The sequence below is a fragment of the Dasypus novemcinctus genome, chromosome 10 (genome assembly GCF_030445035.2).
Source record: "Dasypus novemcinctus isolate mDasNov1 chromosome 10, mDasNov1.1.hap2, whole genome shotgun sequence".
Lineage (NCBI taxonomy): Eukaryota > Metazoa > Chordata > Mammalia > Cingulata > Dasypodidae > Dasypus > Dasypus novemcinctus.
The window spans coordinates 21,240,797-21,254,229 of NC_080682.1; the positions used below are offsets into that span (position 1 = coordinate 21,240,797).

Below are 13,433 nucleotides of genomic sequence, written 5' to 3' on the forward strand. Positions count from 1 at the left end.
CTTTTGGTAGGCTGGTAAATACATGAAATACACAGGATTGCAAAGGAAACCAATTATACTGAGGTATAGTTATCAAAATATTAAAAAAATTAATTTGTACTACAGTAACACATAAGATTATAAATTCATTAAATAACAAGATCTAGGGGTGGCTACAATCATAATTACAATCTTGAGGTAGTAAAAAGTATAAAAAATATTCTGAGAGTTCTGCAATAAATGTAATGAAACATGAAAACACTTGTCATTACTCTTGATGACAAAGTCTCAGGTACTCCTAATTCTGGGATTTTAAAATTTTTTTCTTTTTTTTAAATTTTATTCTCTTTTATTATCTTGGGGTTTGTTTTTAAGTGCTAAATTAGCTACACATTAGCTAAAATGTTTCCCCCAGAACATTTCTTAACAGGAATACCAGATTGAGGCCTCCTCAATTGGAGGCAGCCGAGCAGCTCTCCTACCCTGGGGGCCCTCTGGGAGAAGGGGGGCATGCTCTGAGGATATTGACCCCAGGATGGGCCTCCTGCAGGGCTATTGGAGCCTCTGCCGGCTTTCCCGGATTGCTCTGTTCCAGAGGTTTCAGAGAAATTGGCTGGCAACTCCCAGTGGAAGCCTTTGCCCTCACTGATCAATGGCTGCTGCTGCAGATCTATTGACCGAGCCTTTTGTTTTCGGGAAACGGCCGGCCTTTCTCTTAACCCCTGCCAGCCTGGCTCCGAACAGGAACGGCAGGTGAAAGCTTGCATCTCGTGGACAGACGTTAGCAGAGGGGCGTTAAGGGCACCCACCAAAGGCCAGGTGCTGCGCTGGGCCCTTTCATCTAAATGCTTGGCTCATTTAACCTGTACGAGAGCCCCGTGGGCTACAGGCTCGCAGAGGTAGTCACTGGGGTCCCACACCTGGCTTCAAAAGCCAGGCCTGGCTGAACTCCAAAGACTGCTGTAGCTGGGGTACTGGAAGCCTCTAGCTCTGGTTCACCACACAGGTGAGTTGGGGTCTTTTCCACCCCAAGACACCAAGACACACATGTACCACCTTCACTGTCTCCAGCACGGACACTGGTGTACACACACACCCCTTCGGATTCACAGACAGGCCAGGGGCTGGTTTCACTCAGGTTTTGGGGTGCTAGAAAGGTGGGAAGGCCTCCTCTCTCCTAAGTCTAATTTTCAGCCCCAGCAGACTACTGCTGTCTTCACTGACAACTCCTATCTTTGGGTTCAGCTTTGCCCTACCCCAGGTATTTGTTTTAGAATATACACTGCCAAAAGCAATATGAACTTTTTGACCCTAACGCCCTTAGGGTTTGTGCAGGGAGCAGGGTGGAGTCCCTGAAGGGGAAGCTCTGGAGTTTGGAGATCCTGTCTGGGCAGGTTGAGGCACTGGGCAAACGCTCCAGTTCAGTCCCACAGACGGGCCGTCCGTTCTTGCTGGTGATGCGGCGATGAGTCAGGTACAGACAGACCCTGCTACAGAAGGTAAGTGAAAAAACAAGAGTCTTGGGGATTATAGTGGTTACACGTGCGGAGCCTGACTGTGGGGCAATTCGCTGCCTTGGGGAGTTGAAGGGAACATCACTGAGCAGTTAGCTGGGCTGGAAGGAAGCGTGTCAGAGGCTCAGAGCCAGAGGGAGGAGCGCCCCAGGCAGAGGGTGACTTGGGCAAAGGCCGGGCGTGAAAATGGGAGTTGGCTGTGGCGGTGGAATGGGGGTAGAAGTGGAGGAAATGGGCCACGGCGGGGTGTGGGGGTCAGACCAGGAGAGGCCTGGACTGTCACAGGCTTCACGGTTTGTCTTTTTTTTAATCTGACAAGGGTTTAGTAACCATGATACATAAGAACATCAAAAAACTCAGCAATAAACAAGTATCTGGTTAAGAAATGGGCAAAAGACTTGAAAAGACAACTGTCCAAAGAAGAAATACAAATGGTGAAGAAACACATGAAAAATTGTTCAACGTCACTAGCGATTAGGAAAATACAAATAAAAACTACAATGAGATCTTTTCACACCTATTAGATTGGCCACTATGAAAAGGTCAGAAAACTACAAATGTTGGAGAGGATGTGGAGAGATAGGAATGCTTATTCACTCTTGGTTGGAATGTAGAACTGTACAGCCCCTGTGGAAGACTGTTTGGCATTTTCCAAGCAATTTTTTTTTTTAAGAAAAAAAAGGTTTAATCATTATCTTTGCTCACAAAGGATTCACATTTTAGGACATAGAGGGGCCGGCTGGTGGTCTTGGCCCCAGGGGTCTGGTTGGGGAGCGTCTTCCTGGGGTATCTTCTTGTCCCCCAAACTCTGGTAATTCTGGGAGGGGTGAGAACTCTCAGGTCCCCAGGCCAGTCCTTGGGACCATGTCCAAGGAGGGAGCAGCACTGACCCTCTGCTCCAGCTCTATGGGAACCTTATCCCCAGCCCAGCTGGGTGGGTCCCAGAAGCTAATCAAATAGGAAACCCTCCCTGCTTTCCAGAAACTCCCATTTGGATGGACGTGGTTGCACAGCTAAACACCACACTAAGTAGAGCCTGATAGGAAACAGAGAGGAAGAGAAGATCTCCAGGAGCAGTGCAGCTGCCCTCGAAGGCCCTCACCATTCTGGGGGCATTGGAGGGGCCATATTCCCGCTGCGGAGCACGGGCCATCCTGGGCTGGGAGCGAGGGCTGTGTGCTGTCCCATGCTGCCTGCCAGTGCACCCACCGTTCCTCCACCTCAGTGCTTCCTGCTGTCTTCCATACATCGAGGTTGAAGACCAAAATCCCTGAGCGCCTGTGCCTTCTGGCACTGAGCCTGGAATTCTGAAACAGAGAAGGAAGTGGGGGCAGAAAGGCCAGAGAAGGAGGTGGAAACAGCCGCCGTCCCCAGGGGAGAGTCCCCAGGGAGACTCCACCATCTATCTAGCTGCTGGGGAGGCCTGAAAATGTGCTTTTCTGGGGTGTGTAAAGCTGGCTGGGGGCTGGTCGTTAGTCCCAGATTTGAGTCTACCAAGCCCAGGCACCTGACATGTGAAGGAATGAGCCCCAGATGATTCCAGCTCCCAGCAGTCAAGTCATTCCCCACCTTTGAGGCTTCCCAGTTGAAGCCCCAGACCTTGTGGAGCAATGACAAGTTATATCCCCCCACCTCAGGTGGCCCATTCACCTTTCACCTAGTCCTGTCTAAATCCGTGATCCAGACAATACATACACATTGTAAATGGTTGTGTTGAGTTGTTAAGACTTGGGGTTATTTGTTACACAGCAATAATAACTGTAACACAGAGTGAGAAGTGACTGGAGACTGGAAGGGCGAGTTCAGCAATACAATCTGGGAAATGGCAATACAATCTGCTTTCCTGAGTCCAGTTGCTGCTTAACAGCCTTAACTTGGCCTCATTTTCTGGTCCTATCTTCAGAGCTTCCCTTACTGGTTCCAGGCTAGTTGTCAATTCATCCTGTGCCTTCATCACCCCAGAAAAGCAAAAGGCATCTTCTGGTAAGGGTGTGATTCCTCTCATAGTCTATCAGAGACTCCTGAAGAAGGGAGCACATGCAATATTTGGGGAGCAAATTGCTTAACATAGCACCAGGCACATGGTGTTCAAGAGATGTATGTATCAAAATCATGGGAGTGGATGTGAGTGACTCAAGCGGTTGAGTGCCTGCTTCCCACATGAGAGGTCCTGGGTTCAGTCCCTGGTGCCTCCTAAAAACAAAAACAGACAACAAGCAAACAAATAAAAAACCAACTTAGGTGAGCCGATATGGCTCAATGATTGACTGCCAGCTTCCCACATATGAGGTTCCAGGTTCAATCCCCAGCTTCCCAAAAAAAAAAAAAAAAAATCATTATCCTTTCCCTCTCACTGCCAAGTGCCTTCTCCCTGGCCTCTGGATGGGGACAGCTGTCAGGGACACACTGCTTTGGCACCTGGCTCTTGGAACTCTTTCCTGAGGGCCCTGCTCTGTGCCTAGCTCTTTATCTACATTATGAAACATCATCCTTGCTACATGGATGGAGTACAGAATGGCACTTAAAATGTTGGATTTGGCATGGTGGCTCTGCCATGTCCTAGCTGTGTGACAATGGAGAAGTTGTCTGACCTTTCTGAATCTGGACCCCTTTTTCTAAAAAGAGGGCATAATATTTTGTATGATCTATGTGTCTTTAAAAAAAAGAAAAAAAAAAAAGAAAAAGGGCATAATAATAAATACGTCCGTCTTTGTCCAGGGCTGCTGTAGCAGTTTGGTATTATTTATGAATTCCAAAAATAGGTATTGGGTTATGTTTGTAAACTGGTCTGTCGGAGGTTTCACTTTTACTTGATTAAATTATGATTAGGGCTCTGATTGGGCACATCAGTAGGATGTTGAGTCTCCACCTCCTTGGTGGGTGGGGTCTCTTAGAGAAAATGACAAGGCACAGGAGTTAGTTGGAATTTGGAAGTGGAGCCCTGGACGTAAACACTCGGGAGAGAGCAGAGCAGCTGAGCCCAGAGAGAATCAAGCCCCAGGGAGAGAGACGAGACTTATCCCAGTGTAGAGCTGATATCAGGTGAAGTTGGGACCACAGAGCCTTAAGAGGAAGAGGAAGGCTGAAGGTCAAAAGCCATCTTGCTCCAACATGTGGCAACAAACTTTGGTGAGGGAAGTAACCTATGCTTTATGGCCTGATAACTGTAAGCTTCTACCCCAAACAAATACCCTTTATAAAAGCCAACAGATTTCTGGTGTTTTGCATCAGCACCCCTTTGGCTGACTAAAACAGCTGAAGTGAAGATGAAAAGAGATAATGCACATACAGCATTTCTCAGTGTGTAGTATGCCTCCAATAAACATTGGCAAAACAACAACAGCAACAAGAAAATAATGAGGGGAAGGGCTTCTATCCTAGCCATCCTAAGTTGAGTTTCTTAACAGAAGAAGGGCTTGAGGTCATAGAGATAGTAAGTGTAAGAGAGATGGTGCCTGGGTCTGTTGCCTCCTGCTCCCCCTGTTCTCTCTCTATTGTTAAAGCAGGGGCCTAGGGGGCTGGAGCTCATGCATGGCCTTGCAGAGCTATGTTGCTCCCTATGAGGTATGGTGACAGCCAACTACGGCATGTCCTCCAGCCTCAGTGGGTCTAGTCATGCCAGCCACTGCTGACAGGCTGCTGGGGCCACTGGAGGCCTGTTAGGCATCCCTGCCCTGCCTTCCAGAAGACTCTAGTTTTGTTTTTTGTTTTTTTTGTTTTCATTGTGATCCATACTGGAAACTACCTTTGCTGCAAGCAGAGTCTGACATTTTATTTTATATTTTATCTTATTTGTTTAATAGTTTTATTGAGATATGAATCCCATACTATACAATTCACCCATTTATTTATTTTTTAATACTTGTTTTTTCCAAGATACTTAGTTTACATAAATGTTACCTAAAAAATGAAGGAGATTCCCACATGCCCCATTCCCTACCCCTACCACACTTTCCCACATTAACAACATCCTTCATTAATGTGGTACATTGGTTACATTTGATGAACACATACTGGAGCACTGAGAGTTAAGTATGGATTATAGTTTACATTATAGTTTAAACTCTCTCTTACACAATTTTATAAGTTATGACAAGATATATAATGTGAGAAGCAGATGTGGCTCGACTGATAGAGCATCTGCCTACCATGTAGGAAGTAGAGGGTTTGGTACCCAGGGCCTCCTGACCCGTGTGGTGAGCTGGCCCACATGCAGTGCTGCCACATGCAAGGAGTGCCATGCCATGCAGGGGTGTCCCTTGTGTAGGGGACCCCCATGCGCAAGGAGTGTGCTCTGCAAGGAGAGCCACTCTGTGCAAAAAACACAGCCTGCCCAGGAGTGGCGCTGCACACACGGAGACCTGACATAGCAGGATGACGAGAATGCAAATGGACGCAGAAGAACACACAGTGAATGGACACAGAGAGCAGACAATGGGGGTGGGAAGAAATAAATAAATCTTAAAAAAAAAAAAAAGATATATAATGGTCTGTATCTGCCATTGCAAAGTCATTCTAAACAGTTCCAATGTCCTGAAAATGCTCCCATACTACATCTATTTTCCCCTCTCCCTCCCCTCAGAACCTCTAGTGGCCACTACCTCCACATCAATGATAAAAGTTCTTCCATTGCTAGAATAACAATAAGTCTATAGTAGAAGAACGATAAGTCTACTCAAGTCCATCGTTCATTCCCCAGTCCTGAATATTCTGGGATGCTGATGCCCACTATGTCTCTAATTGAGAGGGGGCTTAGATCCCATGGGGCAAATGAATGGGACTCTCTTGCTTGCAGTTGTAGACTCTCTTGGTTCTGTGGGATGGTCTTTGTCCATTATCATTTCCTTATTAGTTGTCCTGGGAGAGTCCAATGAACTGGGGTGTAGATGCTGCAACTCTCAGATTCAGGGCCCAACTGGCACATGGAAGGCCCCAAAATTTCCATCTCTTGGACATATACCTACCATTTCTAGTACTAACTATAGGTTCACATATAAGGGGCAGAAGAGGCATGTGTAGGGAAACCACAACTGAGTCCTGCTCTGTCACACTGGGGAGCATAAATTCCAAAGTATGGCCCACTGGCAGGGTGCCAAACTCCTGAGCCATCAGCCCTGTCTCTGGTGTCTGGATGTCTCCAGAGCCCTCAGGAGCCCTGCAATTTTAGGTAATATTTACTGTGGCAGTCAATGAGATCTTGCTGAGACGTCTATAAACGTAACCTCTGGAATAACCTCCTGACTCACTTTTAAGTCTCTTAGACATATAAACTCATTTGTCTTTATCTTTTCCCCCTTTTGGTCAAGGTCTTTTTCCAGTTGTATTGCTAGTTGGAGCTTGGTAGTAATCCCTCGACAATTCACCCATTTAAACTGTACAATTCACAGATTTACGAAACCATCACCAAAATCAATTTTAGAACGTTTTCATCACTCCAAAGAGAAACCTCTCACCTCTTAGCCATAACCCCCTCTCCACCCCCTCTCTGTCATTATTCTACTTTCTGTCTCTATAGATTTGTCTTAATAGATGTGATTGTTTATATACATGGAATCATACAGTATGTGATACAGTTTTTTGTGGCCAGCTTCTTCTGGTCAGCATGTTTTCAAGGTTCATCCATGTTGTACCATGTATCCGTATGCCATTCCTTTTTACTGCCAAATAATATTTTATTGCATGGAGAGACCACATTTCATGTATCTATTCATCATTAGATGGCGTTTGGGTTGTTTCAGCTTTTTGGCTATTATGAATAATGCTTCTGTGAACATTCATGTACAAGTTTTTGCATGGATATATGATTTCATTTCTCTTAGGTATAGTCTTAGGGTGGTTTTGCTGGGCCATTTGTCTTAAAGAACTTTCAGACTGTTTCAAAGCAGCTGTGGCATTTACATACCCACCAGCCATGTCTGAGGGTTCTGATTTCTCCACATCTTGGTTGATACTTGTTATTATCTATCTTCTTGGCTATAGCCGTCCTAGTGGGCATCAAGTGGTATCTCACTGTGGTTTTGATGGGCATTTCCCTAATGACTGATGAGGTTGGACATCTTTTCAGGTGTCTATTGGCCATTTGTATATCTGCTTTGGAGAAATATCTAAGCATTTTGTCCATTTAAAAGTTAGGTTGTCTTTTTATTATTGAGTAGTAAGTGTTCTTTATATATTCTAGATTCAGATGCCTTTAGGAAAGGCTACCTTACAACTTCAGTTTTAGTTTGTTAATGGCTGCCAATGCAAAAATACCTGAAATGGGTTGGCTTTCATAATGTGAATTTATTAGGGCAAAATCTTACAATTCTAAGGCTGTGAAAATGTCCAAATGAAGCATCATCAGAGATACTGTCTCAGCAAAGTTGACTCCTGGCAGATCATGGATTCCTGTCAGGCAAGATGGAAGTCAGACTCTGGTTTCTTTTCTAGGCTCATGTTCTCCCTGAGTTCAGCTGTGGGAATCAGGCGTATGACACGTCTTTCCCAGAACCTCACCTGCTTTGGGTTGCTCTGCTGACTCCACCCTCTGGCCTCTCAGCCTCTCAGGGTTTCTCTGTCTTTCTGCACTGTAGGCAATCCTGTAGTCTTCTCTCATGTGGCAAGGTAAAAAATGGCAGCTCTCTTTCTCTCTGTGTCTTCGCATTCAGGTCTCCATTTATGTAAGATTCCAGTAAAAGGATTAAGACACACCCTGGGTCCAGCAATCTAATCAAAGACCTTTAACTGAAGTGATCTAATTAAAAGTGATCCAATCAAAAGGCCCCTTAACTAAATCTAACCCAAAGGTTCTACATATAACAGGCTTACAAGGACAGGAATGGGTTAGCTTAAGAACATAATTTCCTGGGGTCTACAAAAAGCTCAAACCATCATTCCATGCTCTGGATCCTAAAAACACATGTTCTTTCATATTCAAAATACATTTATTCCATCATAATATTTCAAAAAGTCTTAAATCATTTCAGTAACAATGCTAAGTACAAAATGTCATCAAAATCAGTTATAGGCATGCAGTCTGTCTTGGGGAAAAATTTCCGTCTGGCAATAGACCTGTGAAACTTACAAAATAAGTTATCTGCTTCTAGTCTACAAAGGAGGACAGTCATGGAATAAACATTTCCTTTTCCACAGGGAGAAACTGGAAGATAAACAGGGGTCACAGGCCCCAAATAGTGCCCAAACCCTGCAGGGCATTCTCCACTAGATTTTCAAGTCTGAGAGTCATCTATAGAACAATGGTTTCTTCTCCTTGGGGCGTGGAGCAGGAGACCCACACATTTCAAGGGCTCTTCCAGTGGCCATGTACTTGGTTTTACCCTCATCCACATCTAGGTGGTGACTTGGCTCTAGGTCTCACCCTTCAAGAACAACAGGGTGATAGTCACACTCCCCAGTCTCCTTGGCTTGTACTCAACTCCCTCAGACCAGTGGGGTGGTACCTAACTCCCCCCAACTCCCAGGGAACGTGCTCCATCCACTCTAAAGGGGTGGCAGCACTCTCCCTCAACAACATGGAGGATGACCCACCTTCTTCAAATGCTGGGGCAAACTCACCCTTTCTGCACACATGGCTTGGGTTCCTCTCTTGGCCTGAGAAGAAGTCTTAAGTCCAGACCTCAACTTCCATGGTTTTGCCCTTGAAGTACTTTTTCCCCTAATCTTTTCCTTTTCCATTCCTTTTAGTCCAGGCTGACAGGTTTCATTCACACAGATCTCACAATGAAGCTTGTCAGTTTAGCATGCAGTTCACAGGGGTCGCAACATCAGATAACAGGACTTTCCACAACTCCTCTCTGGACAACTGCATTTCCAACTCTGACTTGCAAGAAAATGACTGATTGGTTCCAAGTTTAGTTAAGCCTTCACATGGGGCACTATTCTCTGGGGACTTGCTTTCTGGAAGCTCAGAATGTTCCAGACCATCAACTTCTGATGCCTTTATGCCCATGAGTTCAGTTCTCAGCTTATCTTTTCCTCTCACATTTTGCTAAAGCTGCAAGGATGTTGTAGCAGAGAGAAGTCAGGTGTCCACGGTATTGAAGGCCAGGACACAAGAAGCTGAGAAGGAAAATTTATTAACAGCTGGCTGGGCTCGGAGTACTCCTGTCCTAATGAAAAACCAAGCCCTGAATAGGATTTTTGGGTCCCTTTTATACAGACGATGTAGGAGTGGGGAGTCAAACACTGCTGATATGCAAAAGGACCTTTTTTATTAGTTTCTTAGAGTTTCAAGTGTTTTATGTGAGTACTAGATAGGTCTTGAACTAACACATACCCCCCACATTCCAGGTAAGCTTGAATTAACACATCCTCCCTGAAATCCACAGTCTATAGAGCTTGTACCTCTCAATTGGCTTTCCGGGACCTAGGCAAACTTGGATATAGAATAAACTTGAGTTTATGCACAGGCCATATTAAGGAGAAGCCAGGCTGCATTTTCCATTTAGTTTGGAAATCTCAGCTAAATGTTCAAGCTCCTCACTTTCAAATTCTGCCTTCAATCTAACATCCAGAATAAGTTTTGCCAAGTTCTTTGCAATGTTAAAACAAGGATCGCCTTTCCTCCAGTTTCCAATAATACATTCATCATATCCTTCTAAAGCGGGGTTGTTAACCTTTTTTGTTCCACGGACCCCTTTTCCAGTCAGGTGAAAACCACAAACCCCTTACTAAGTCCACACTATAATAATTAATAAATATATCACACCCACATCAACCAGTCCCCACAAGAATAATGTGTTTTTTTGTATTTCAACTCAAGTTAATGGACCCCTTGTTAAGAACCCCTGTTCTAAGGCCTCATCAGAAGTAACTTTAGGGTCCATATTTTTACCAATAGTTTCTTCAAAGAAATCTAGGTGGATAGAATGAGATGGTAAATATTGCAAAATGTTCAAATTGACAGATTTAGGTATCTGGGGAGGTGGGGGTATGTTGGTGGTCTCTGTATGTTTTGTTTTTTTTTCATTATTATTGCAACTGTCCTGTAAGTTTGAAATTATTTCAAAATTAAAAGTTTAAAATAAAAAGAATAAAAGCAGACAAAAACATGTTATTGGGAAAAAAATCCAGGCCTTTTCTATCAAGCATCTCACAATTCATCCAAAATCTCTCCCTTACCCACTTGTAAAACTGTTCCAAGTCCAGTCTCTGACCTCTCTCTCAGGCTTTCTGGGCTTCTCTAGCTTTCGGCGGCTGGAGTCTTCTCTTTCATGGCAGGGTAAAAAGTGGCAGCTCTCTTTTTCTGTGTATCTCTGCCTTCAGTTTTCCATGTATATGAGACTCCAGTAAAAGGATTAAGAACCACCCTGGGTCCATCAATCTAATCAATGTCCCTCAACTGAATTGATCTAATAAAAGCATGATCTAATAAAAATGTCCTTTAACTGAATCTAAGCAAACGTCCTACATACATGAGGCTTATGCATACAGAAATAGGTTAGCCTAAGAACCTAATTTTTGGGGGCCCATGATAGTCTCAAAGCAGCACAACTTCCCTGTTCCCAAAGTTACTGACTGGAGAGTTATGGCAGAAACAAAACATTGACTCATCCAAAAGGCAGAGCTGATACCCTGGGAAGCCTCAGCTTATCAACATTTCTGGTACTGGTAAAAATAGACGGGATTCCTCCTGGTTCCCCTTTCTCCTCGTTTTTCTTTCCTTCAGCTTTGCTGAAGTCAGTGGCTCTCAAGTGGCACAGAGTGGACGGGCATCAGAATCACCTGCAGGACTATTTCAACACTCATATCCCTCAGTATCCCCCAGTCTGCTGTATTTTCCTCCTCCCACTTTCTTTTCGAAATCCACTGTCCTAAGAGGAAAATTTTTGAGAGTAATGTTGGCACAGCACAAAATGGCCCCTGGGTGGCAGCAAATCTGAAATGAAGTCCCAGGGACTGGTGGCAAAGATCAGTGCTGATTCTCCGACAAAGAAAGGAACGTTCCCTTCTCATGGGTGATGGTGGGTGAAGCGGGGACAGAAGGTCAGATTGTTCTTTGCTGAAGCCAAGAGTGTCATGCAGCAAGACGGAAACGTACACTGGGGGAGGGAGGAGAGGATGGTGGCATGTATCTGCCTCCAAGGATCTCGACAGCACGATCCACTGTCCACTAAGCTCTAACGATGAGCCAGGGTTAGTTAGTGCTACGCATTTTATATTCCTTGTCTCATTAAATTCCCACGATAACCTTAGTGAAGTCAGATAAATTAAGTAATTTGCCAATTATCACCTAGTTAGCAGCGGGCAGAGCTAGATTCGAACCTAAACTGTCTGCCTTCAATACATGCACTCTTTTTTTCCCCATGAACCAGTTTAATTTTATTTGCATTTAACTTGATTATACAAATTCATGTGTTTAACAAGAACTACACTGTTACATTAAAATATAGCACAGCTGGGAAGCAGATTTGGCTCAATGGATAGAGCATCTGCCTACCACATGGGAGGTCCAAGGTTCAAACCCAGGGCCTCTTGACCTGTGCGGTGAGCTGGCCCATGCACAGTGTTGATGCATGCAAGGAATGCCGTGCCATGCAGGGTGTCCCCCGTGTAGGGGAGCCCCATGTGTAAGGAGTGCGTCCTGTAAGGAGAATCACCCTGTGTGAAAAAAGCACAGCCTGCCCAGGAGTGGGCCTGCACACATGGAGAGCTGACACAGCAAGATGACACAACAAAAAGAAACACAGGTTCCCAGTGCTGCTGACAAGAATACAAGTGGACACAGTAGAACACACAGCGAATGGACACAGAGAGCAGACAACGGGGGATGGAGGGGTAGGGGAGAGAAAAAAAAAAGTACAGCACAGGAGCAAATGTGGCTCAAGTAGTTGAGTGCCTGCCTCCCACACGGGAGGTCCTGGGTTCGGTTCCTGGTTCCTTCTGAAAAAAACAAAAACAAAAAACAAATGGAAAAACCAACTCAGGGAAGCCGATGTGGCTCAGTGGTTGAGTGCTGACTTTGAGGTCCCAGTTTCAACCTCTAGTTCCTAAAAAAATAAAATTAAATTAAAAAATACAGTACAATGACATTCATCATGAGGTACTTAATATTTATATATATTTTCCTTTGTAAATAATGCTGTAAGCTACTAAATTCAAGCAGCCTTATGCACAAGTTGCTACTGGGTTCTGAAATTTGCTAAGCTTATTTAAACACCTTAAAAACAACAACAAAAAAGAGAGAGTTCAGTGCAATAACTAGGCAGAAATTAGACCATTTACTTAAGTACTATTTTAAGATATGCTTAAAGACTGTTACGTTAGAACTGCTAGTCTAGTTACCCATTATCCTCAATATTTATGACAAAAATGACAAAGCCTGCCAGATACATTGAGAAAAGCATCTATAGTATATTCTGTTTAATAAAGTTAACACCTGCATACAAACTCCTCTCTCTTGTGGGCCATGGCACCCAAGCTCTTGAATTCAAATCCTGTTGATGTTCATTTCCATATTGTCAATTTCCCCAGAAATATGCGTGGGAGGCAGCTGAGCTGAGAAAGAAAGAGCCCTGAGCATGCATTCAGAAAACCAGCCCTGAGAAGTACTCCAGCACTCACAGGTTCTGTGTGATTTTGGTCAGTTACATCATCTTTCTGAGATTAAATTTCCTCGCTGCACAATGGAGATAATACACCTACGTCATCGGGTTATTGTGAGGGTCAAATGAGATTATGACTGTGAATATGATTTGAAAACTCTAAAGTGTGAAAAGTCAGGGATTGTTATTCTTGTTACATTGTTCGCTTAATTCAGGTCAAATCCTGTAATTAATGACCCAAACCTAGGAAACAAGAGGTCCGGGTCTTAGCCAAGAAGTGCAGGCTTGGCTCACTTCTTCTGAGCGACATTCAAAACAATAGACATGGGGTACCACCCAAGCATTGTATTTCGGAGCTTGTGGGATTTGGCTAATCCCAGAATCCCCTCCATCCCTC

The 13,433-nt window shown here is 44.4% G+C and overlaps 1 non-coding gene across 2 annotated transcripts in view; it reads left to right on the forward strand.

Annotated features, from left to right (window-relative positions):
- Positions 1-1,357: 1,357 nt before the first annotated feature.
- The window catches only part of LOC101432507 (uncharacterized), a 32,382-nt gene continuing 20,306 nt past the window's right edge, over positions 1,358-13,433 (forward strand). For both annotated transcript variants that reach the window (XR_011649906.1, XR_011649905.1), the window contains exon 1: positions 1,358-1,478. This is a non-coding gene — a transcript (uncharacterized protein). The remainder of the gene's footprint in view (positions 1,479-13,433) is intronic.